At 33.4% G+C, this 23992-nt stretch overlaps 2 long non-coding RNA genes across 10 annotated transcripts in view; one reads left to right on the top strand and one right to left on the bottom strand.

Annotated features, from left to right (window-relative positions):
* LOC143235851 (uncharacterized) overlaps positions 1–8211 on the top strand; it is a 152459-nt gene extending 144248 nt beyond the window's left edge. For 8 of the 9 annotated variants that reach the window (XR_013019397.1, XR_013019394.1, XR_013019396.1 and 5 more), the window contains one exon: positions 16–8211. This is a non-coding gene — a long non-coding RNA (uncharacterized LOC143235851). The remainder of the gene's footprint in view (positions 1–15) is intronic. The other variant, XR_013019395.1, reaches the window with a different exon arrangement.
* Positions 8212–9795: 1584 nt separating this feature from the next.
* Positions 9796–23868, bottom strand: LOC143235853 (uncharacterized). The gene is made up of 2 exons (XR_013019398.1): positions 21883–23868; positions 9796–10833 (listed from the first exon to the last, which is right to left on the bottom strand). It is a non-coding gene; the product is annotated as an uncharacterized LOC143235853 (long non-coding RNA).
* Positions 23869–23992: the final 124 nt, after the last annotated feature.

Here is a 23992-nt window from a genome sequence, read left to right as displayed (position 1 = left end):
GGTAATCTTTATCAGGTTATCATCATTAGGAAGTCGCAACGCACTCTATTCTTCCACACCATCATCAGCCATATTCGTTAAAAGTAGTTAATAGAAATAGCTCCAGGAGAACACAGATTTCTTTCAGAAGGACTTTAAAACAACAAGACAGCAAATCTCAGTTTTGTAAAGAATGAACTTGGAGAACATCTGTAGCGACTACAGAGTGAAGCTTTACTACTAAAACAAACATAATTACGACGTAAACATAGTAGATCTGTAAAAAAAACAGTTGGATTGTATAAACTGATTAAGTATCATTATCATAAGGTAAATCCCGATATAAGAAAGGTAAGTAAAAGAACAACAAATAATTTGTTACAGACGAAACTATATTCAGTTAAGGTCTCTTATGGAATAGCCTTGTTATTAAGTGTGTGAACTAAACGTTGTATAAATTAAACTTAGAATAACCAGCACTAGACTAAACTGAAACATATGAACTAGTTCCACAGCGTATGTTGTACTAGACCAAACCAACTGGACTAGTACCAGAGTAAATATCATTCTAAGTCAAATCATTTGATGTAGTACCACAGCATATGTTGTGCAAGACCAAAACATCAGGAATAGTACCACAATAAATATTGTACTAAACCAAAACGTATGGATCAGTACCATATTCAGTATTTGACTAAACCTGAGTTCCCGAATTAGTTGTGTATTTTCTTATAGCAAAGCCACATCGAGCTATCTGCTGTGTCCACCGAGGGGAATAGAACCCCTGATTATAGTATTGTAAATCCCACGACTTACCGCTGTCCCTAAACTAGCACCCTAATCAATATTTGACTAAACTAAAGCGTGTTAACTAGCATCATAGAAAATAGTGGGTGAGACCAAAACAGCTGAAGTAGTGTCCTGATACGGGATTACACAAAAATACCCGATTTTTGTGCACTAACCCGTACTGAAATACACCACAGCATTTCGTATAATACCATAACCAATGTCGCATTACACTAAGATATATGAACCATAGAAAGTGACAATTATACCTGATCATCTATATGAAGTAGTAACACTGCAGTCATCATTAGACTAGACTAGACAATAAGATCTAATTTTGTATTATAAACAATATTAGACTGAATTAATATTATAAAAAGTACTGTATTATAGCATACGTAATTATTAAATAACAAATATCTGAATTGACCACATCATACGAATGTGTATCACGACTCCTGGTAAACTGTTACGCGACTGTTGAACTTACACAATAATATATAGTTGACTCTGCTATATCATTTGACGTAGTACCAAAAATAATAATAGAACACAATATCTGAAACAGAACTGTAATCATTGCTAGACTGTGAAACATTTCCGACGTAACGCCACAAGTAATATTGGACAATACATTAATAATTAAAATAACAGTAGTGTATTGTAAAAATGCTTAATAAAAAGAAACGGCCAGATCGTTAAGGTGTTCTCCTCTTGTTAAAAACGGATGGTGAAACGTTTAGAAAACAAATAATATCCACTAGATACTGAATGTTTTTCTTTGTTAAACGACTAGTTGGAGTGCCCGTCCTCTGGACGCAAATTATGTAAATTCATGATTAATGAATGGTTATCTTAGGAGTCGCTTCCAATAAAAACGCACATAAGAACTGAAAACAAAATGTTAAACCGCAAATTTGCATGTATCTCCGTATGGACCCAACAAAGCATTTCAAATTTGGCATAGAACCATCTACAAGGGATGAAGTAGTGGTAAGAAACGCCCACAAAAAAACCCAAAATGCAAAACAAAATTTGTATGTGCCCCTGCATTTACCAGTTTTGGTGAAGATCCATCAACACCTTGCAATGTAGTTACATGGAGAGACACCATACAGCACTGTCATGTTTATATAAATAAGTGAAATAGCATAATTATTACTACGTCATCTAATATCACACAAAAGTAAACAATACAATAATCAACAATGGAGTTAAATCACAGTCGTCTGATATAGCACCAGGAGTCATATCAGTTCTTAGTATCAAAACCAATACCATAACCCGGGAATAGACAACTAATGTAACTAGTTCTACATTACTGTCCATCTGAAAAGAACCCATAATCATTAATGGATTATACCAAAGCAGTACTAGACTATACATTTGTTGAACGAGTACCTTTACCTCGTATATTAGCTCACACTACTGCATATGAGTCAGCATTGTAAGTAGAAATAGACTACAGTACTGGACAGTACATTAGTTGAACTAGTGCCCTAACGACTTGTAATGGGTTGTTCTACTATAACCATAAGTAGAAATAGACTACTACCTCATGAACAGTACCACAATCAGTTGAAGATTAATGTTGTGACCAATCATTGATTCCAAAACTACAGTACTTCAGAAAAACTTTCCTCTCTTATGACTATTCTCCAAGACTGGCTAAATAAATGTTCTTTTCCATTCAAGTGAAGGATAAACCTAAGTTCCCCACAAATACATAGATAAAGAAACAACACAACTCGGAAAAGGTCCAAGTTCAGACCAACTTTTTCTCCAACAACCAAATGTTTAAGGTCCCCAACAGCAGTGAAATCTGAGATTTTTGATAATATATATTGTTGGTTATATCTTGTTCATGTGCTACAACCACTAGATTGTTGAAACTAACATACTTCAATCAGTGCAACATAATAGTACAGAATAATGTTATCGGATGGATTATATATGCTAGAATAAGCAGGTGGTATCGGCCAATAAATTGATTGTATGGTTTTTAAATCTATTGAAAGGCAGAAAAATAAAGGAGAAATTACACTTGACAATAAAAAAGTATCAGAAGTCGTGAAATATATATAAATAGCGTTTTCACACATTTCTGTAACAGAAACAATGTAACCTCCTTCCATATCACGGCTGTAAAGACAGGACGCCCTGACTCGTTGAAGGCAAGCAAGAATGATATGTGCCCGAAACGTCAATTCTAACATGGAGTCTCTATTGCCAAAAATAAACAATGTTTATTATTAATTGTGTGTTATAAAATATTTTTATATGTGAAAATGGACAACGTATACATTTAAAAGCTCATGATCCACTTTGTTTTTATCACATTTGTTCGTTATTCAACTTGATGTATGTCACGGTTTTAATTCATAGTTTGAACCAGCTAAGATCATCGTTATAACTAACCATATTTGAGGGTAAAAAAAACAAGAGGTTTAACCTACATATTACTAACGCATAAGCAATTTCAGGTAATATCATAACTTATGAAGTAATGCCATACTCGTAGTGAACTGTATCAAGTCTGTTATCGTCTCACATGAACTAGAGAATTATTAATTTTACGCAACGTGTTGGATTAAGTTTTTTTGTGTGTGTGTTCTCGAGGTAAGGGGAATTTTACGGCATCGTGGTTAAATTTTTCATGTTTTGCACTTTACTGATTTAAAAAACAAAAATGCTTTCACAAACTGATCAGTATCATGTAGTAAGAATGAGAATGCGAGAAGCTAGTCATGTTAGTTCATTTAATTACAAACTTTGTATTCATTGAACGTGTCCTTTTGTTTCTTCTATGCATGTTTGTGTGTGTGTGATTTAATCAAGCTTGGAGCATAAAAATCAAATAAATATTCGCCATAAATACGTTGCAGGCTAGAATCAGCATTTTTTACACGAACAGTAACACTTGTTTGCAGAAGCTAGGGTATAATAAAAAAACTACATCACGAAATTTCTTTTCACGCGTTAGTTGTAGCTATTTTGACATACCTTTTAAAATGTATATTCGCTTTTGATCGAACTTGAAACTTACACGTGGTAATACATAAGTATTTTGAGATATATTTTATTTCACAAAAAAGTAAAGACACCGTTCAATTAATAAGAATGCTGAACCACTAACGAACATAACAAGAAATATCTACTTAAAACGAGCGTGGAGTAAAGTACGATTTGTTATGGCAACTCGAAAGAAAACTCATAAATACACTTGACCTCAAACTCTGTAGAAGATAAATAAACTATGTACTAAAACATAAAGAAGTCAACTTTATATTTTGGAAGATATGTGAAAAAGGTGTTAAAAATAGCGTATGATTTTTCCTCTTTTAATCAAATAAAATAACTAACATCTCTTGTGTTTTTTTAAAACCTTTCAAATTAATAACGCACTTCCATTTCAACATTTCCTACGTCTAGTAAATGTAAACCAGGTGCAAAATAAACTACAAAACAATTACCGCATCATCATTTCACTTTTATAATTTAAAAATACAGAGTATTACAATGTTTAAAGGGAAAATTTCATTTATTCATCTTTACATAAATGCTCTGCGATAAAGGATGCTTGTGTTTTGTATCTATAGCAAAGATACTGTGCTATTTCCGCTGTCCCTAACTTCGAACTACTGATTATAGGAAAGGTTGTTTGTTATTTTGAATTAAGTACAAAGCTACACAATGGGCTATCTGTGCTCTGCCCATCACGGGTATCGAAACCTTGATTTTAGCGTTGTAAGTCCGCAGACATACCGCTGAGCCACTGGGGGGCTCTAGAGGAAGGAAACAACAATCCGCTGTCCACGCTTAGGGATTTATTGCCACTTATAATGCATCCATAGCGACCGGATAATATTTTGTGGTAATTCATGGTTTCAAGTTATTCGCCACCTCTGAAATCCAGAGATCTACAACAAGGCCAATTCGCGCCCGCAAGAAATGTGTTCTCTGTGTTTACGATTGCTTAATCTCTTGTTTGTTAAATTTTACATCTTGTGTCATAAGTATGAAAAAATGGCATATTTTGGAGATGGTTGAGTGAGTTATATTAAATTGGTACAACAGTATGTGACACAACTTCATGTTGACATTCTTTTACGGTTAGTAGGTAATGTGATGCAACCGAAAATTGACTACTTTGGGATAAAAAATCTAACAGCTCTTTTTAATGTAATACATTCAGAGCATAAAGATGTGGCTTTGTCGGCAAAAATTTTGAAGATGTTGAGACCTTTGAATTTATTGATATTTAAAAACAAAGCAATGTGTATCACGGTGAGGAATCTGGACTATCAAAAGTTTAACCAGCTATAGTAAACAAATGTGGCGGTTTTAGCAGGTGAGGATCCACGTATATAAAACCAGTGTCAAAAAGTTGTCTATGTTTCCCAAAGAACGATGCGCAACATAGTTGAGAAGAATTTCCCTCTGGATAACGACATAAGTTCCATGAAAGGAAAGCAACTATCAAAATAAATAAATATGCTTAAATCGTACCGAGCAGTATAAAAATTGCTGTACGTGGTGAGATTCGTAAAGGTATATACGTAACTTGCTAAACATAACAAGTTTCGAAGCATTTTATATAGATCAATGAATGTAAAGAAATCCAAAAATGGTAGAAGGTATGCCAAACATTTTAGAATATATTCAATATTAGCATTAGATAATACGCCAAGGACAATTTAGAGATCTGAAAAATAAATACTAGTTTGGTTTGGTTTTTGGATTTCGCGCAAAGCTACACGAGGGCTAGCCGTTCTTAATTTAGCAATGGAAGACTAGAAGGAAGGCAGATAGTCATCAGCACCCACTGCCAACTCTTCAGTTACTCTGTTGCCAACGAATAGTGAATTTGGCCGTTACGATATGACGCCTCCACGGCTGAAAGGACGAACATGTTTGTTCTACCGGAGATTTGATCCCACAATCCTCAGTTTGTGAGTCAAGCACCCTAACCACTTGGCTATGCCAGCAGTAGATACAAAGGTAAAGGTAACTGATACTGACAAATCCTTTGTGCCATACAAAAATATCGGCTTTTTTGGAGACAAGTCCAATATTGTAGTTCTCCAGTATAAGACTCCAAGTCTTTACTTCAGTTCATACAGTGTATAACTCAAGCAGGTGGAGAAAGAAATGGGTATTCATGCCATTTCGGTCAAGTCGCCGGACATCAAGTCTGTGGTTTTCTGTGTGATCAGATTTTTGAAACGTGCGCTGGTAAACCATAATTCCCAACACTAGATCTATTATGGAAGGCAGACAGGGAGAAGTGGTGTTCTTTGGACTTAACAATTTTGTGATGGAACCTTTTTCAGTGAAAACTAAGCTGCAGGGATATGGTCAAGGTGCATATTCATCAGATAGTGAATGCGTGACTGATGTAACGAAATGATGATACTCCAAAATTGTTTTGATATGGCGAACATTTAACAATTTTTTATATGATAAGAACACTTTCCTGCCCAGTGTAGTTGATTTTGTGCAATCTTATAAGATAATCTTAACAACTAGTTCATTATTTTCTTGTTGCCTCAGACTTTATATGATCTCTGTTCCCCACTCCCTGAGACCCTAGCTTGTGAAAGATTAAGGGTTACAGGCTAGAATCTCAGGCCCTGGGTGACAGGCCGGCAAAAGCTGCATGAGGAGGCACTTGGACTTGAGTCAATTAACTTTAGACTCAATTAATTCGGATGAAATGAACAGTACTTAAAGACTACATGAGAAAGACTAATCGTACATCTCATTTCCTGAATCAACATGAAATAGAGATTATAATCTTGAAAAAGTAACAACAACTTCAGACAATTCATCTCTTGAATGAAAACGGAATAGAATTTAAAGGTCACCAAAAGCTTACGTAGAAGAATATTCCTCTTCTGCATTTTTCAGCCTCACGAATAAAATCCAAGTGGATGTGATGGGCTTACAACAGTTACGTCAGAAACATTTTACACTTCAGACAGTTCATCCCCTGAATCAATTTGAAATTGTAGTGACAACGATGAAAAATGTGCTCCCCCCCAAGTGGGACAGCGGTATGTCTACGAACTTATATCTCTAGAAACTGGGTTTCAATACTCGTGGTGGGTGGAGTACAGATAGCCTTTTGTGCATCTTTGTGCTTAACAAAAACAACAACTGAAAAATGTTTGCTGGAAAATTTACACTTCTCAAGTGATTTACTTATAGGCCCACAGAAGCTGAACGAATAAGAGTTCCTACTTCTGACCATTCATCTCTTAATTGAAACTAAAAGTATAAGATATTCTAAACTAATCCAAGAAGAATAACAATTGCACATGAAAATTTTTCTGTTATGAGAACTGAGCTTCTAAACCAGGTTCTGGTGGAGGTGACAGACATTCACAAAAAAGTATTTTTACTTCACAATTTTATTTTAAAAAAACAACAACAAACAAATGTCTACGTAGAGATCATGTTATTACAGTACTTAAACCATAAATAGTTTCAAATTCAGACAATTCAACTTTGGAAATAAGCTGTAATGGAAGTTATAGGTTTACAAAAGATACACTAGAAGGTACTTCTGCTCTAGACTAATCAACCAAAGAAAACAATTTTAGATTAAAGTAAAGAAAGACCAGCAAAATATACAGCAGGAATTTAGCTTCTCAAGTAAACTATAATAAAAAATGAAATGCTATCATTTACTACAACAGGTATAATTTTCATTTTGGACAACACATCTTAACCAAGTCCAAAATTGTTTCAAACGAACACTGTGTAAATCAGAAAACTCACAAGTGCAATTAGTCTTCAAGTAGCTTTGCGCGAGATTCAAAAGAATCACACTAATGAAATACAATGGACTTACTAAAATGATTCAGGATATAATTTTTACGCTATTATAACAAATACTAGCCTCAACCACCAAAACAGTTGCGGTAATTTTCATGCCCTTTGCTTGAATTTTCTTATTCTATCATTTGTACGCACGTCGTTTAAACTACGCTTTCTTGCAGGCGTTACGTGTTAAATTAATAAATCCCAACCTATTTGAAGAAAAATTAAATGGTCAAACAAACAAACTCACGTAAATATATCAGTTATAAGCATTCAGCGTATGACATGGTTTTACGAGTTGAAACAAAAGATAAGACCCGTATTTGAAAAACAACAACTTAAATGTATTTATAACAATCTATGAAACGAACTGAAGCTAAATTATTTTAAAGTAAACATAATGTTGTCGTGGAGATAAACTAAGCTGAATATGCAAAAACATCTTTGACATTACCTATACAGAAAGATCCACAAGGTATCAGTTTGACCAAAAAATATGTGTAAATGTAGTAATTCCAACAAACCAGAAGACGTACGAAAGTGTGCAATATGTTAAAAAAGTGTCATAAAGGCAAATATTTTATAAACTTCAAAATAACACATTAATAATTTGAAAAATGAAATTAAAGATTTCCTTCTAAATAAGAAATTCTACTCTTTTGAGAATTGCTTCTATAGAAATTGAGTATGTTACATTAAACCAACTTTTAGTATGCGAGTTATTTCAGAATCACAATAAATATGAAGTCGCGATGAAACACCATATATCAAAACCACAGTTTGACGTTCTTTAGCATTTCGTAGGAGGTGTAATTACAACGAAAGCTGATAGCTTTTGTGACTGGCATATGTATCAGCTCCTTCCAACGCAGAAATAGTCTTACACTCAGATAATAAAATACTTGTTCAGACCTTGAAGTTAGAATTTCTAAAACAGAAATATCCTTTGTACTTAATGACATCGGAAGGCACGTGAATATGGACCACCTTAAGCCCTTTGAACTTTCCAGAATGAGACCAACAAACAAATTGAACAAAGTAAGCAAAGTACGGGATCTTTTAACAAATGGGAATCCACGAACACAGAGATAAGTGGAAAATGTCATCCAAGTGTCTCAGGCAACAGAATACATCATAATCAGAAAGATCTTCGTAATGTTTACACAAATCGATGCCCCCGCTGGGACAGCAGTAAGTATGCGGATTTACAACGCTACAATTAGAGGTTTCATTCCCCCCATGAACACAGCAGATAGCTCGATGTGTCTTTGCTATGAGAAAAACACACACAAGTTTATTTCACAACATATCCGTTCAACCGTAGCATACACTAAGCAGCTGAAAAATGAAATAAGTATTGTTCCATAAGAAGACGTACTGGTCAAGTCGCCGGAAGCAACTCTTGTGGATTTCTATATCATTGAACACTTGAAACAAATACTTTCGTAAGTTGGTCTGTAGGAAAATTTGCAGTTAGAAGTAGTGTACTTCGAATATGGCAACAAAACATATTAATATAACGTATTCAACATCTGTAAACTTCTTCCGGTTTGGCCCGGCATGGCCAAGCGTGTTAAGGCGTGCGACTCGTCATCTGAGGGTCGCGGGTTCGCATCCCGGTCGCGCCAAACATGCTCGCCCTTTCAGCCGTGGGGGCGTTATAATGTGACGGTCAATCCCACTATTCGTTGGTAAAAGAGTAGCCCAAGAGGTGGCGGTTGGTGGTGATGACTAGCTGCTTTCCCTCTAGTCTTACACCGCTAAATTAGGGACGGCTAGCACAGATAGCCCTCGAGTAGCTTTGTGCGAAATTCAAAAACAAACAAACAAACATCTTCCGGTTAATCGTAGACTCTCTAAAAGAGAAAAAAAAAAAAAGACTAAAAGCTGAATCTCTTGAGCTATCTGAAAATGAAAGGAACGAAAACAAACAACAACAATAAAAGTCTAAAACCACCGTGGGTGTTGTTTTAAATACATGTTATTCATTTCTCCTTTCATTTCTTGATAATTTTATATAATTAAAGCGTTATTTGTATAAACACGAAGCCTAATATCTTCTCACTGAATTATACTGGTTTCGAAAAATTCCACCAGTCATCAGTAAACTGTGGCCCTGGACAAGGACAATTTAAAAAAAAAAACGAACACTGGGCTTCTTATATAATAGTGAACTGTATATTATGGCCATTTTCATTTCTATTGGTTTTGATATTCATTTTTAATACTGAATAGATTGGCTTTTGAATGATACAATCATGAAGTTAGTAAAAATAAAATGTCCATACGTTAGGTATTAGCTGTATTTTAAATAAAATAATGTAATGTCGCGGAAAAAGATACACATTGTAGAACACAAATAAAGGATTATTTAATGTCATAGTACTATAGCTTTAGTTTATTTTAATTATAGTCAATCATCTGATAGTCAACTGTGATCTGAAATGCAAGTTACTGATCCCTTTTCCTCGTAAATAAACGTTTGACATAGCTGAATTTACAGCCTTGCATTTTGTGACATTTCTCGTCATCATGGATGATAGTCATTACGGACAGCAGGTTCCCAGCTGGTATAGCGATAAGGCTACGGATTTACGCCGCTAAAATCAGGGATTCGATTCTCCTCAGTGGACTCAGCAGATAGCCCTATGTAGCTTTGCTATAAGAAAACACACACACGTACGGACAGCAGAGGCAGTCCGGTAAAGATAATATTCCATAGTTAAAATCGGAACGTTATAGAAAGTCTTCAGATAGTTTCGATTACTCTTAGAAAAGAGTTGTTTCCAGGATCTCTTTAGCGTTTGTATTCAGCTGACCGAGTAGAACGATATGAATAAAGAGTCATAGGTTGTGGTCCTAATAATGTCAAAGGTTAACGGTGCCATTCTGTAAGATGTACAGGTACGTACATTTACCAACGTTTATCTTTGTATGAAATTGGAATTGGGTCTATTTCTATAATATCAACAAATGCGTCTATGCAGTGTGAGACGTAACTACACATAGAATATTGTCTCGCATGTCGTTGGTCCATAGGGTGTGTGAATTCAACCATTAAAGAAAGTTGTTTTGCGCCTAGCTGCGAGCGATCCACCTCGTTGGATGATTCTGATGTCTTTTTTATGTAGTTTATTCAACCTTGAAACGTGTATCCCCACCATAACGACGTACCAGAATCCATAGAGAGAAGTGATTTTCTTGTAGTGGTTATCTGGAGATCGTGTACCATCCGCCTGCCTATAAGTAAGCAAAAAAATTAAAATTTAAACTATTAACAATATTAATGATATAACTTAAATTCTATTAGAAAATAAAAACAATCGAGATATTTTACGGTATGCTGAATTATATAAACAAAATTTAAAATTAATTTGGGGTATTAACAATAAAAATAATCATATAACTTTAAGACTTTTCACAATTCAATAAAAGTACAATAAAAGATTCTATATTTTTCACATTATAAATGTTTTTAAGTAGCATAATGAGGTTTTATATATATTAATACATAAAGATCCACAAATAGAATTTTCTTTCTTCTGACTTCTTATATCAAAACAATTAAATTTATATTTTAGTCTTCTCACTTATATACAAGAATGGTTTAAGTATCTTGTTAATTGTAAATATATATATATATATACTTTTGGAACTCAGTGACGAACTAAATATATAAAGAATTACCAAAAACAAAATAAAAGAGATTTCAATAGACCCAGAAACCCGAGCGCCTTTGTGTAGTTGACTATCCTTTTTCATAAGAGTTTGTTTGTTTGTGTAGAACAAAGCCACACTGCATCCAGAATCGAACCCAGAAATTTAGCGCTGTGCCACTGGTAGGCTCATCAGGAGTGAGAAGAGCCTGAAAAAGAATAGTCGACTATTGGAAAGTGCCCGAGTTTCTGAGCCTATGGAAATTTACTTTTGTTACTTTAACTTAATAAAGTACCATTTTTAAATTGTCTTATAAAATAATGCAGGATAATAGAAGTGACGATGCAATTTTGTGGATTTTCTGGTTAACAGAACAAAATATTTTTTCTGGAAACACAGTGAGGTGAAGTTCATTACGGTTTTAAAGTAGGTGAAAACATTTGGAGTGAGGTTAATTCATGATGATCTCAATAAACATCAGAAATCGTCAGCTGACAGTAGAAAATGTAATTATTAGAAATTATAATTATTAAAGCATTATATACCTTGAACCCGTATAAAATCAAAACAAAGTAACCACGTGAGATGTAAGTTTGAACATTCTCTAAAGACTAAGAGGATATTATACAACTTTGTTAGAAATAAAAAAAATGTTTAAGAAAAACACTTATGAATGTTTGCTATAGTGTTTCATCACAAGTAATAAAACTTAGGTGGTTCTATGATGATGTCATAGTATTTATAACAAAGATTCTTTTATCACTCATTCAAGCTGTCTCTGAGTTATTATTTTAAAAAGAGGGGTTTTCGTCATCAAATTAGATATTCCTCTGTTACGACCAAATAACCAGTTGTTCTGTTCACAAGTGACATTTTGGTGAATCTATATTAACATTATGGACACTTTGATCACAGAAGGTTTACAGTATAGGAAAGTTGGTTACGATGGGGAGAAGTAAATTTTCTGTAATATTTGTTTTACTAGTTACAAACTGTACATTATATTATTTACGGTTTACGAACTCTACATTACTGAATATTCTTGGAGACACTTTCAGCCTTTCGTTTCGTTACAGTGAAACTACAACCAAAAGGAACGGACTTGCTCGAAATCAACACGTTTACACTATGTTAAAGTACTTTCCATTTGCAACATGGCTCAACATGGTTTTTATGGTACATTATGTAGAGCTTGCCTAGGTGACATTACTTTCCACGTTAAAGGCCACATACAATATGGTATGCCGTTGTACTACTTGGCTATCTGTGCTCTGCCTATCACGCAAGGTTTCTAGCGGTATGAGTTTGCAGAGCACATATAGCCCATTGTTTAACTTTGTGCTTACCTCCAAACAATCAAACAATAGGGTATTTTTCTTGCTTCTATGTGTGTATGGTATTGCATTAAAATCATAGGATTAAAGAGCCGAGGAATACTGAAGCTCATAGTCAGCTTTAATAACAGCTAGCAGAAGCGCCACATGGTGAACTGGAAGGGCAAACCTATGTCACACAAGGTAAAGAAAAATGGTGACAGGTAAAGAGGAAAATAGAAGCAATGTGTCAGTCACACAGTGTATGTTTGAACCACAGCTTGGAGACGAGAATGTGTCTAATGTTGACATGATGGCCGAAGTGGACGAGGACTGTTAGCTGTTTGATCTTTCTTGGAGTAAACTTGTGCTAATAGTTATGTGTTACAATGTCATAAAAGAATGGTTTACGCTGCTAATGTTTCGAAAATAGAACGAAACTTACAATTATCAGCGTGGTCACACATGCATCAATATGGTAAATCATTGAGTAAATTGAGTCAATATTCGTTTTATCAAGTGATAGATCTTTATCTATATGTGGATTTAATATCAGCTGATGAACTCCTGATACTGTACTCTGCACATTGTCCAATTTGTATGCATATGATTAAGCATACAATTGGACTGGAAAAGCAGCAAACATAGCTGAGATAATATTTCGATAATTGATATTGTATATCCAGCATTTTGTACGTTGCGTATTGATACCTCCAATGAGATTTCATAAAAAAGTGTTATAAACATGAAAAACAAAACAAAAAATCGCCAATTGTTTGCCCATGACCTCCTTTTTTTCTTTTTGGTAAATATAACTGAAAGTGAAATTTTATAAACATTTTTTTGTTTCAGCAGATGTACTGGTGTGTTTTGTAAAACCTGATTGCACTTAAAATTGCACTTAAAACATTAGCTAAAATGCTGAGCTTACACTACATACCTCTAGTATCTTAACAGCTGATTGGGCACGACTGTTTTACCGTTACTGGTCAGTAAACCAAAACGCGATGTGCCACTGGCTGCTGCTCGCCATGCTTGAAGCATCTCATTCAAACTTCAAATACACACTGGGCATTGCATCTTTCTGTAGCGCAAGTTTTTGATGTGTTTTTTTTTGGAAATTTAATATCAAACTGAAATTTATTTTTGAAGTCTGATTCCAAAAAAAAATATTTACTGTATACATGGCAGCTATCGGCGTACTCTATGTTTCACGAGCTCTCGATACAAACTTTGGCCGGCATTTTCTGTCTGACTTACGTGGAAACTTACGCAGAGATACATCCTTTTTCTCAAGGAATGTTCCCACATCCATAAACAACACAGCGAAAAGCCATAGTCGTTTACTAAGAAACGAAAACAAAACGAATTGTTTTCACATTAAATCGACAAATTTTCACCCATAAAAAAGAAGCAGACCGTAAGAGACCTTATTTACCTTGGGTGACGTCACTTGATTCTGACCCAATTTTTCAACCAAGAGATCGCAAAAGCTTGATGTTGACCAACTTTGGGTGATTGCAGGGCCAGGGCGGGGACAAATTGTCGAAAAGTGACTTGGTCTTAATTTTTAATTTATATTTGTATGGTATTTAAATGTAAATACGAACTTATTGTGTTTTTGACTGTTATCGTCTTTATACATCAAACATGTACATTAATATGTTGTTTTTGTGGAGTTTACATTAAGTAACACCTCTTTCCACCTGCAGCATGGCCATATCATGATAGTTTTTACAGTATATTATGTAGAGCGTACCTGGGTAAAAGTGTGTGTGTTTTTATAGCAAAACCACATCGGGCTCTTTGCTGAGCCCACCGAGGGGAACTGAACCCCTGATTTTAGCGTTGTAAATCCGTAAACTTACCTCTGTACTAGCGGGGGCCAAGGTAAAAGTACTATCCATGCTATATCTGAAACATAGCCATTAATATGATGGTTTTTATAGCACAATAAGTAGGGTTTATTTAGGTAATACAACTTTTCTTGTTAAAACTGAAATGTATCCTTTTTTTTATTATACATCACGTAGAGTTTACACTAACTAACAGTACTTTTTACCTACAAAATGGCGCCATTATGATGGGTTTTATAGTTCACTAATTGTACATTATGTAGAGTTTTACACTAGGTAACAGTACTTTTCATGTTAAACCCGAAATATATACATTAATATGATTGTTTTAAACTGTACTTCATGTAGAGTTTCACTGAGTAAAAGTATTTTCCATATGCAAAATGGCGCCATTATGATGGGTTTTATGGTACATCATTTAAAGTTTACCCAGATAACACTACTTTCCATATTATACCTGAAACATATTCATTAATATGATTGTTTTTAATTGTACATTATGTAGAGTTTTACAATATGTAATAATGCTTTCCATATTAAACATGAAGCATATTCATTAATACAATTATTTTCTTAATTTTACATCATGGAGGGTTTTACATTAGATAACAGTACTTTCCATATTAAGCTTGAAACAAATTCATTAATACGACTGTTTTTTTATTGTACATAATGTAGAGTTTTACACAATGTAACAGTACTTTTCACGTTGAACCTGAAACGTGTGCATAAAATAATTGCTTTTATCGTACGCCGTCCACAATTTATATTAGGTAATACAATTTTCCATGTTAAAGACGCGACATGTCCACCAGATGACCCGTTTTATATGAAGTTCGTCTCAGCATGTACTGAACATAAATCACTTTCCATGTTAAACATGAAACACATGAATATAATAGCCTGATTTTTCATATACAGAACGCAACATCGTTTCATATTTCAGATGTTTAACATTTATATAACATTATACTGTAACAGCAGCTTCTAATGATTTCATAGAATAACTGTAAAGCTGAATAGATCTCCCTATGTTACTGTGAAACTTAAAAACTGTTACCAACTAATCTGTATTTTTATGACAAAAGTTTAAGAATCCTCGAGAAAAACCACTTTCCATGGTAAAAATTAAAAACCCGTATAGTATAACGTTGTTATGGTAAAAACTAATGTTATTTATTTTCATAAGATAATATAATTTTATTTAATAACAATCCGGAAGTTGTTGTTTATGATTCACTACGTAGTTAAATGAATATGTAGAAATATGCAGAGACTTTTCTCTACGTTAAACACTTATTTTGCGAGCTATCGTCCCTCTTACCGTAGCGTTCACTACGTAACAATGTTGGCCGGTGAAGGATCCGGTGAGAGGGACGATAGCTCGCAAAATAAAAGTAATTTAACGTAGATAAAAGTTCGTGTATAATTCTACACAACCTAAAAAGTTCTTTGAAATATCATATCTGTTTATTATAATTTGATCTAAACATTTTATATGTATAATAATAGCTAACTAAGTATAAAGGAATCAACCACAAAAAATGTGATATCAAAACATAGCCAAGTTAAATAACAGATATAAAGTGAATAACTTAAACAAAAAGAAGAAACAATTGTTTCGCCTTTTTAAATACGTGTTGCTGTTGTTCTAGTTGGAATTAAAACGGGACAAAGTATTCCCGATTTTCCTTATTTAATTTGCCTATTTTTTTATTACAACATTACAGAGTTTGCTCATTTATATAACTTGGTTATTTTTTATATAAGATATCCTTAATTGGGTGATTCCTTTATTATAATTTGGCTGTTTTTCTATTGCTTTAAGGATATTAAGGATATGTTATTTTATTTTTACTTCATGAAACAGGATATTATACATCTAAATAGGTTTTAAATGAAAACTAGTGGTTTTTGTCCTCTTGTAAGGCCAATTATACAAAATGTAGTCGTTTTTTTATGTGCCTAACCGTAAGTCTGAAATCTTATAACACTAAAAATGGGCACAGTCCAGATAGCCCATCGTGTAGCTTTGTGCTAAACAATAAAAAAGCAAAATTATATGCTTAAACATGTTAAATACTTTTTGTGCAAAAAAGCTCGATTGTATTTTTACATATGTTGTTTATTTAGTAAAATAAAATAAAATTTAGTAAATTATGCTTATTTTTATTAAAATCTAATCACAATGAGTTTATGCATTCTAACTTTGATATTGCAAAATAATAATAAGGCAAACGGTAATGTTTTATTACTGATCTGTGAATGCTTATTTTACTTACTAAGCCTACAAGATTTATAATACATTTTGTCAAAGAGGGGATTCAAACACGAGTTGTCGTCAGTGGTAGATGAAACGACTCTTACCGCTAAACCATTATTCTCCCGTTTCTGGTTATTTTTTCCTGCCTCTAGACGTTTAAATCACCAGTTTTAACCCAATAGCAATTAACAATTTCGATTTTCAAAAAAAACACAACAAAAAAAAACGTTGTTACATTTGTCAAACCCGAGTTCAGATTACTGTTTACCAGTGGAGTTTCGTTTCGTGCTGGTTCTTTGTTCATTATATGTTTTGTCTCTTGAACACAGTGAAGAAGACCCATAGTTTTATAACTTTTTGACTACTTATTTCTCTGTTGTCCTTAAAACTATGTAAAACGTTTAGATCAGTTCAGAAATATGAGAACAGTGTCATCCCAGTATTTGGAACACCTGTGGAGATATTTCGCATACGGATAGATTGTTTGTTTTTTAAATTTGCGCAAAGCTATACAAGGGCTATCTGCGCTAGCCATCCCTAATTTAGCAGTGTACGACTAGAGGGAAGGCAGCTGGTCATCACCACCCACCGCCAACTCTTGGGCTACTCTTTTACCAACGAACAGTGGGATTGATCGAAACATTATAAGGCCCCCACGGCTGAAAAGGCGAGCATGTTTGGTGTGATGCATACGGATAGAAGTTTAGTCTTACTGTAGAGTAATGACGGAGTTACCACTATGTCTCCAGATCAACAGATGTTACACAATATATAGTTATTTTTCATTATAAGACTGAAAACCCTGCTATGATTCTATGATAAATATTTAAAAATTCAAGAATATAAAAATCACTTACATTTGCAAAATTAAAATTTTAGAAAGATGACATCTTATTGAACAATAACGTTTTGTCATTTCCACAAAGTAAAATATATTTCCGTAATCTCAGTCTGATATGTAATCAGGAATTACGGTGATAAAATATTTACTTGAATAAAGACAGCGAACATAGCAGGTAAACCTGTTATGCAGCTTTGTGCTTGAAACACATAAATCCACAAAATACATATATGTATATATGCTTGAAACACATAAATCCACAAAATACATATATGTATATATGGTATATGGTGAAGTAGTAGCTTCTGAACAAGAATGTAATTTCTTTAGGCCCAGCGAAGCCTAGTCGTTAGCTGGACTGTGGATCTAAGGTCATGAAGCTTGCGCCGATACCTCAAATATATATACATTACCATAATAATAATATCACACTCCACACTCTGTGGTTGTGAGTAAAATGTGTCATGTTAAGTTCAACGTTTCGGTCTGGCAGTGGTAGTCCAAGAGTTGGCGATGGATATTGTTAATTTCTTCAAAACTTATGACGGCTAGAGCACATAGTTCACGAGATGCTTTGCGCGAAGTTTAACAAACAAGCATTTTTGTTTTTTCAAATAAAACCCCAACATATACATATCACAAAATACCTTTCTATGTATAATATTCTTCTATGGTAAATTTTTAACATTCGTCAAAACAACGCATGTTTTCCTGGACTAGTTTTTTTAAAAATGTTCTAAAGTAAACATAGCCCTAATAAATTTCAATATTATCTCAATCTATTGATTCAGCAGTTTCAACCAAGTTCGCAAAAAGCGGAATCGTAGGTTTAAAGATCAGTTGTCACAGGTCAAAAGTCTTGAACAGAATGTTAACTATAAATAATTATTTTGTGCAACAGCGGATCAGGTTTAAAATATAATAATAATTGATGTATCTTGACTGTAGCTGTAAAACATTTTTTCCATCAACAATGTGCTTTAGCTATATCAATAAAACATTTTTTTTATCAACAATATGCCTAAGCTGTAACTACAAAACATTTCTTCTTTGAACAATATGCATGAGGTGTAACCATAAAACATTTCTATTTTTAACAAGTGCTTTAGCTATATCAATAAAACATTTCTTCCTTCAACAATGTGCCTGAGCTGTATCTGTAAAACATTTCTTCATTCAACTACGTGTCTGTAAAACATTTCTTCCTTCTCAGCTGTATCTATAAATCATTTCTTCATTCAACTGCGTGTCTGAGATGTATTTTTAAAACATTTCTTCCTTCAACAATGTGCCTGAGCTGTATCTGTAAAACATTTCTTCATTCAACTACGTGTCTGTAAAACATTCCTTCCTTCTCAGCTGTATCTATAAATCATTTCTTCATTCAACTGCGTGTCTGAGATGTATTTTTAAAACATTTCTTCCTTCAACAATGTGCCTGAGCTGTATCTGTAAATCATTTCTTCATTCAACTGCGTGTCTGAGATGTATTTTTAAAACATTTCTTCATTCAACTGTGTGTCTGAGCTGTATCTATAAAACATTTCTTCATTCAACTACGTGTTTGAGCTGTATATATAAAACATTTCTTCATTCAACTGCGTGTCTGAACTGTATATATAAAACATTTCTTCATTCAACTGCGTGTCTGAACTGTATATGTAAAACATTTCTTCATTCAACTGCGTGTCTGAGATGTATCTGTAAAACATTTCTTCATTCAACTGCGTGTCTGAGATGTATTTTTAAAAGATTTATTCATTCAATCATGTGTCTAAACTGTAAATATAAACATTATTTCCTTCATTGATATACCTGAGCCAAACAATAAAAAACATTATTTCCTTTAATGAAATACCAGAGTTGTGACTATAAAACATTTTCTACCTGACAAATAAATGATCATGGTTAAACCTACAAATGTTCTTGATGAATTATCTTTATGGCTAAAAATGGTAATCTTACTTAAATAGTTATATTAAATAGGGTTTAGAAACATTCTTTCCTTGAACGTATATTCCCAAGATTCTAACCATAGCACTATTATTTTTCATTTGATGTACCAAGGTGAAAGGCATTAAAAAAACAACTTAACGATATACACCCAGCATTATAACCACAACACCGTTATTTTTTCTTCAAAGTATCAAGGTTATAGATATTAAAATATTGAACGACAGACGATAAACATGGGTATACATCTTTTCTTCCTTTAATCATTAGTAAGATTTGAGCTTGAGTAATTTATTTATTTAGCAATAACCTGATTTAGGGTACAAAATGGCCTTTCTTTGAATCAATATTTATTTTTTGTTATAGAAAATTCCCTCTTTTAATAATGAATTTAGAAATATGGCAATAAAAACAGTATTTTATTTACATCATTAAGAAAAGTTATGCGATGAACAATACTTTTGCCAATAATCTACACTATTTTAAGGCTGTTATTTTTACATGATTAAGCATGATTATTTGATAAACAGTCTTTCTGCCAATAATTTACACTATTTTAAGGCTGTTATTTTTACATGATTAAGCATGATTATTTGATAAGCAGTCTTTCTGCCAATAATTTACAGTATTTTAAGACTAGCTATTCCCAATTTTTTTAAATAGATGAGAATTGTGGATATGGAAGCAGTTGGTCTTTAAATGCTTAGCTTAGGTTCTAATATTTTCTTATTTCATTCGTGAACAAAAGTTGAGGATTTATATAAGTAATTACAAGAACAGACTGAAAGTTACGGTTATAAAACCTGCCTTTCTCGAGTGATTAATCAAAATTATTTTTTCTACACATGATAGACCATAGACATGTTTCTAAATGTTTTTTTTTTTCAATGATAGGGCATGGTCATAATAATCAAACAGTCTTTCCTTCAAAGATAGGCCAAGTTTGTGGCTATAAAACACACTTTTCTTTAACCATAAACAAGATTTTCAGCGACAGATTATGAAATTATATTTCATTTAATGGCAAACGAAAATTACTGTTATAAAACTGTCGTTTCTTCAACGATAGGCCAGTTAAATAAAACAGTTATTTTTTATCAACAATAGACTAAAGATATAATTATGGTAAACCTAAGTTACTGTTAGAAAACGTTTTTTTCTTCAGTTACAAACCAGGATTTCAGTGATATATTATAAAATAATATACTTTTTTCAACGATAAACCAAAGTCACTGTTACTAAACACATCTGTCTTCAATGCTAAGCAGGTTTATGGCTGTAAAATAACTTTCCAATAATAAACTAGGATTATGGCTATAAAATAAATATATTTTTTTAAATGATAGCCTAAAGTTATAACCATAATAATAAACCAAAGTATAAAACATCATTTTCTTTAATGATAGCCTAGGTTTATGGCTATAAAACAGTTATTTTTGTCAACGATAGCCTAAATTTATAAGTGAAACAAACCAAAAATACTCATTTCTTTAAGTTTAGACCAGGCTTACCGTGATATATTATGAAATATTTTTTCTTCAACAAAAACCTAAACCTGCGATCATAAAACAGTTATTATTTCAAAGATATACTAGGTTTGTGGCTACATTCAATGATCGAAAAACTTATGATCATGATAATTCAAAACTACTGTTATGAAGCATACCGATTTTCAATCGTAGACCAGATTTTCAGTGATAAATTATGAAATAATATTTGCTTCAACGATAAACCAAAGTTACTGTGATATAACAGACCTATCTTCAATTATAGACCACGTTTATGACTATAAAACAGGTTTTTTCATGCAAAAACAGTTTTTTTTATAGACTAGAACTATAATTACGGGCAGAGATTAAGAATATGGTTATGAAAATGTTTTTCCTTTCATAATAAATCAAATCTATAGTTATAAAAGAGTTTCGGAAACGTGTGGTATTCTAATTTTATACCTTTATCACAGCCACATTTTTTTCTAAGATATTACTATTACAAAATAAAGTGAAATAGAAGCTGGAACAAAACTCTTGAAAAGCCCTTTTATGTATAAAAAACATAAAGATAGAATAGTAACTAAACGCTTCAGTTCTGAATTCTAACGAAGTTATCTATCTGTAAAACATTAATTATCGAGATGTCGTAATAAGTTTTACTTCAACGGCGATCATCAGTAGGCTGGGGGAAAACTTGTCAGGTAATTCCTAAACATGGATGGAAAATCACCCTTTTTAAGGCCATCTCTGAACGTGATTACAAGGCGAGCAGTCCTTGTTGAAATACGAACACAACTGTAAACAGTTGTTGTTGATTTTGTGTGTTTTTCTGCGAATAACATAACATGGCTGAAAGACAGTATACCTACGTATTGTTAAATAGTGTGGAAAATAAAACATTTTACTTGAATACCTGAGTATAAAGCACACCTTCCAATTATTGTCATCGTCTATGTGAATTTAACAATCTTTCATTGGTATTAGGAACCAGTTACGATGAAGAAACATCCAGTTCATGAAAAACACTCTTTTACGAAGTATACGTACTCGACGTGCACGTCTGTCACGTAGTTCGCCCAGTTCTTGCCGCTGATACCAGTTCTGTTTGTTCAAGCTAACCTGAAGACGACGAGTTGTTTTACCACTACATCGTACATCGCACGAAGACTGTCTCAACGAGCGGCTAGATTTCTTGTCCAGCTAAGCCCCCCTCCAAGGTCAGGCCCCTGAATGCAAACTTTCCCTCAGAATCTCTTCCGATTAGTTTTGCATGCCCGGAGTTTTATACTATCTAGCTACCCAGATATGATTTCTCTTATCCCAACTAGAGTTTTGCAATAATGTAAGTTCTCTCTTCTTAAATTGAGTTTTGCAATATCTAGCAACCCAGATGTGAGTTATCTCTTCCCAACTTGAGTTTTGCACTATCTAGCAACCCAGATGTGAGTTATCTCTTCCCAACTTGAGTTTTGCACTATCTAGCAACCCAGATGTGAGTTATCTTTTCCCAACTTGATTTTTGCACTATCTAGCTACCCAGATGTGAGTTATCTTTTCCCAACTTGATTTTTGCACTATCTAGCTACCCAGATGTGAGTTATCTTTTCCCAACATTTTATGTCTTCGTGATAGTATTATCCCAGTAGCTCTTCAGGTTTCCAACACCCATCTCTAGATATGGGTATTTATACAAAACATCTTAACGTTGTTTTGCCACTATTTAAAACTTCTTTGAGTAGGAATAAATAATCCAGTTTACTTTACAATTTAATTCAAAAAGGTATATAATTTAACTAACTTCATAATTTCTATCTTGTCGCGTACACGAGAAAAAAAACTCACATAAGAAAGTTTTTGACGAAAATTTTCGTTCAATAAAATAACAGCATTCTCGATAACTTTAAATACGTGTTAGTTAAATCAATAAGAACGTGGTGTGGGTATGTAGTCAGAGTGTTATAGTAACAAATCTCTCCAACAAGTTAATCTACTTGTGGCATTCAGGACTTAATACGCTATAAATGGAGATTCGATACATCGCACACAACCCACTATTTAGTTTTACAAACATGTAAACAATGTTGACAAAGTAACGTGCATATTGTGAATAGCTAATATTGTAACCAACGAGTTTAAGGGTTCTTTAAACGTTCTCATTGCAATCCCTGTCTACGTATCCCAGTTACATTTTAAATATAATGTGTTTCATGCTAAATTTAGCTTAAACCACCTACAGCTTTAATATATTGCATGTGAATATCAATGATTAATTCAGATCAATATAAGAATAATTTTATAACAGGGGTGTTTTTATGTTTCTTGTTATTTTTGCCATGACTGGTTCAAGGACGCCTAGTTTCTGGTTGTTGAAACAGACTACTATCTATTTCCCTTATATTCTTATTAAAAAGGAAACAAAAAAGGTATTTCCTAGAATGTGATAATTGTTTCATGACCAGACAGCGGAGGACACAAGATTGTTTAACACCATTTAAGCTTTTATTCCATTTGTTATTGTTAAAGGTTAGTTATGCCCCTGGGCAATACAAGGTAGGAGGTAAGCCAAGGTTCTTTAATAGGTAATTAAGGAGCAGGAAGCGTTCTCTACACTTTTTTTTTACTGAATTTTCTATCATTGGCTGGAATAACGTAAATGACTCCAGAGTGCTGCAAGTTAAATGTTTTAGAAGCTAATGTTAGTATCTCATCTTCGTTGAAAACTACACATGGGTTATCTGTCCTAACCGTCCCTAATTTTGATTTCATAGACTACACGAAAAGCAGTTAGTGAACATACGTTAGGAATAATCTTATGTGATAGATTCGTGGGATTTACCTTTATTCATATAGTGCACTTGTTACTCCAAAGCACGGAAAAAAATATCGTGGTAACAAGGTATGAATCATGTATCCTCGAAGTTAAACGACACACTCTAACCATTAGGTCATGCCCTAACCATTTTGGAAGATATAAACCTACCTTAACATTGAATGATTTGACACCCGTTCTGTTTATGGTTTTG

Source organism: Tachypleus tridentatus, chromosome 12 (assembly GCF_004210375.1).
Source record: "Tachypleus tridentatus isolate NWPU-2018 chromosome 12, ASM421037v1, whole genome shotgun sequence".
NCBI lineage: Eukaryota > Metazoa > Arthropoda > Merostomata > Xiphosura > Limulidae > Tachypleus > Tachypleus tridentatus.
The sequence above is the reverse complement of the archived record's forward strand: the minus strand, read 5'-3'. Positions and strand labels throughout refer to the sequence as shown.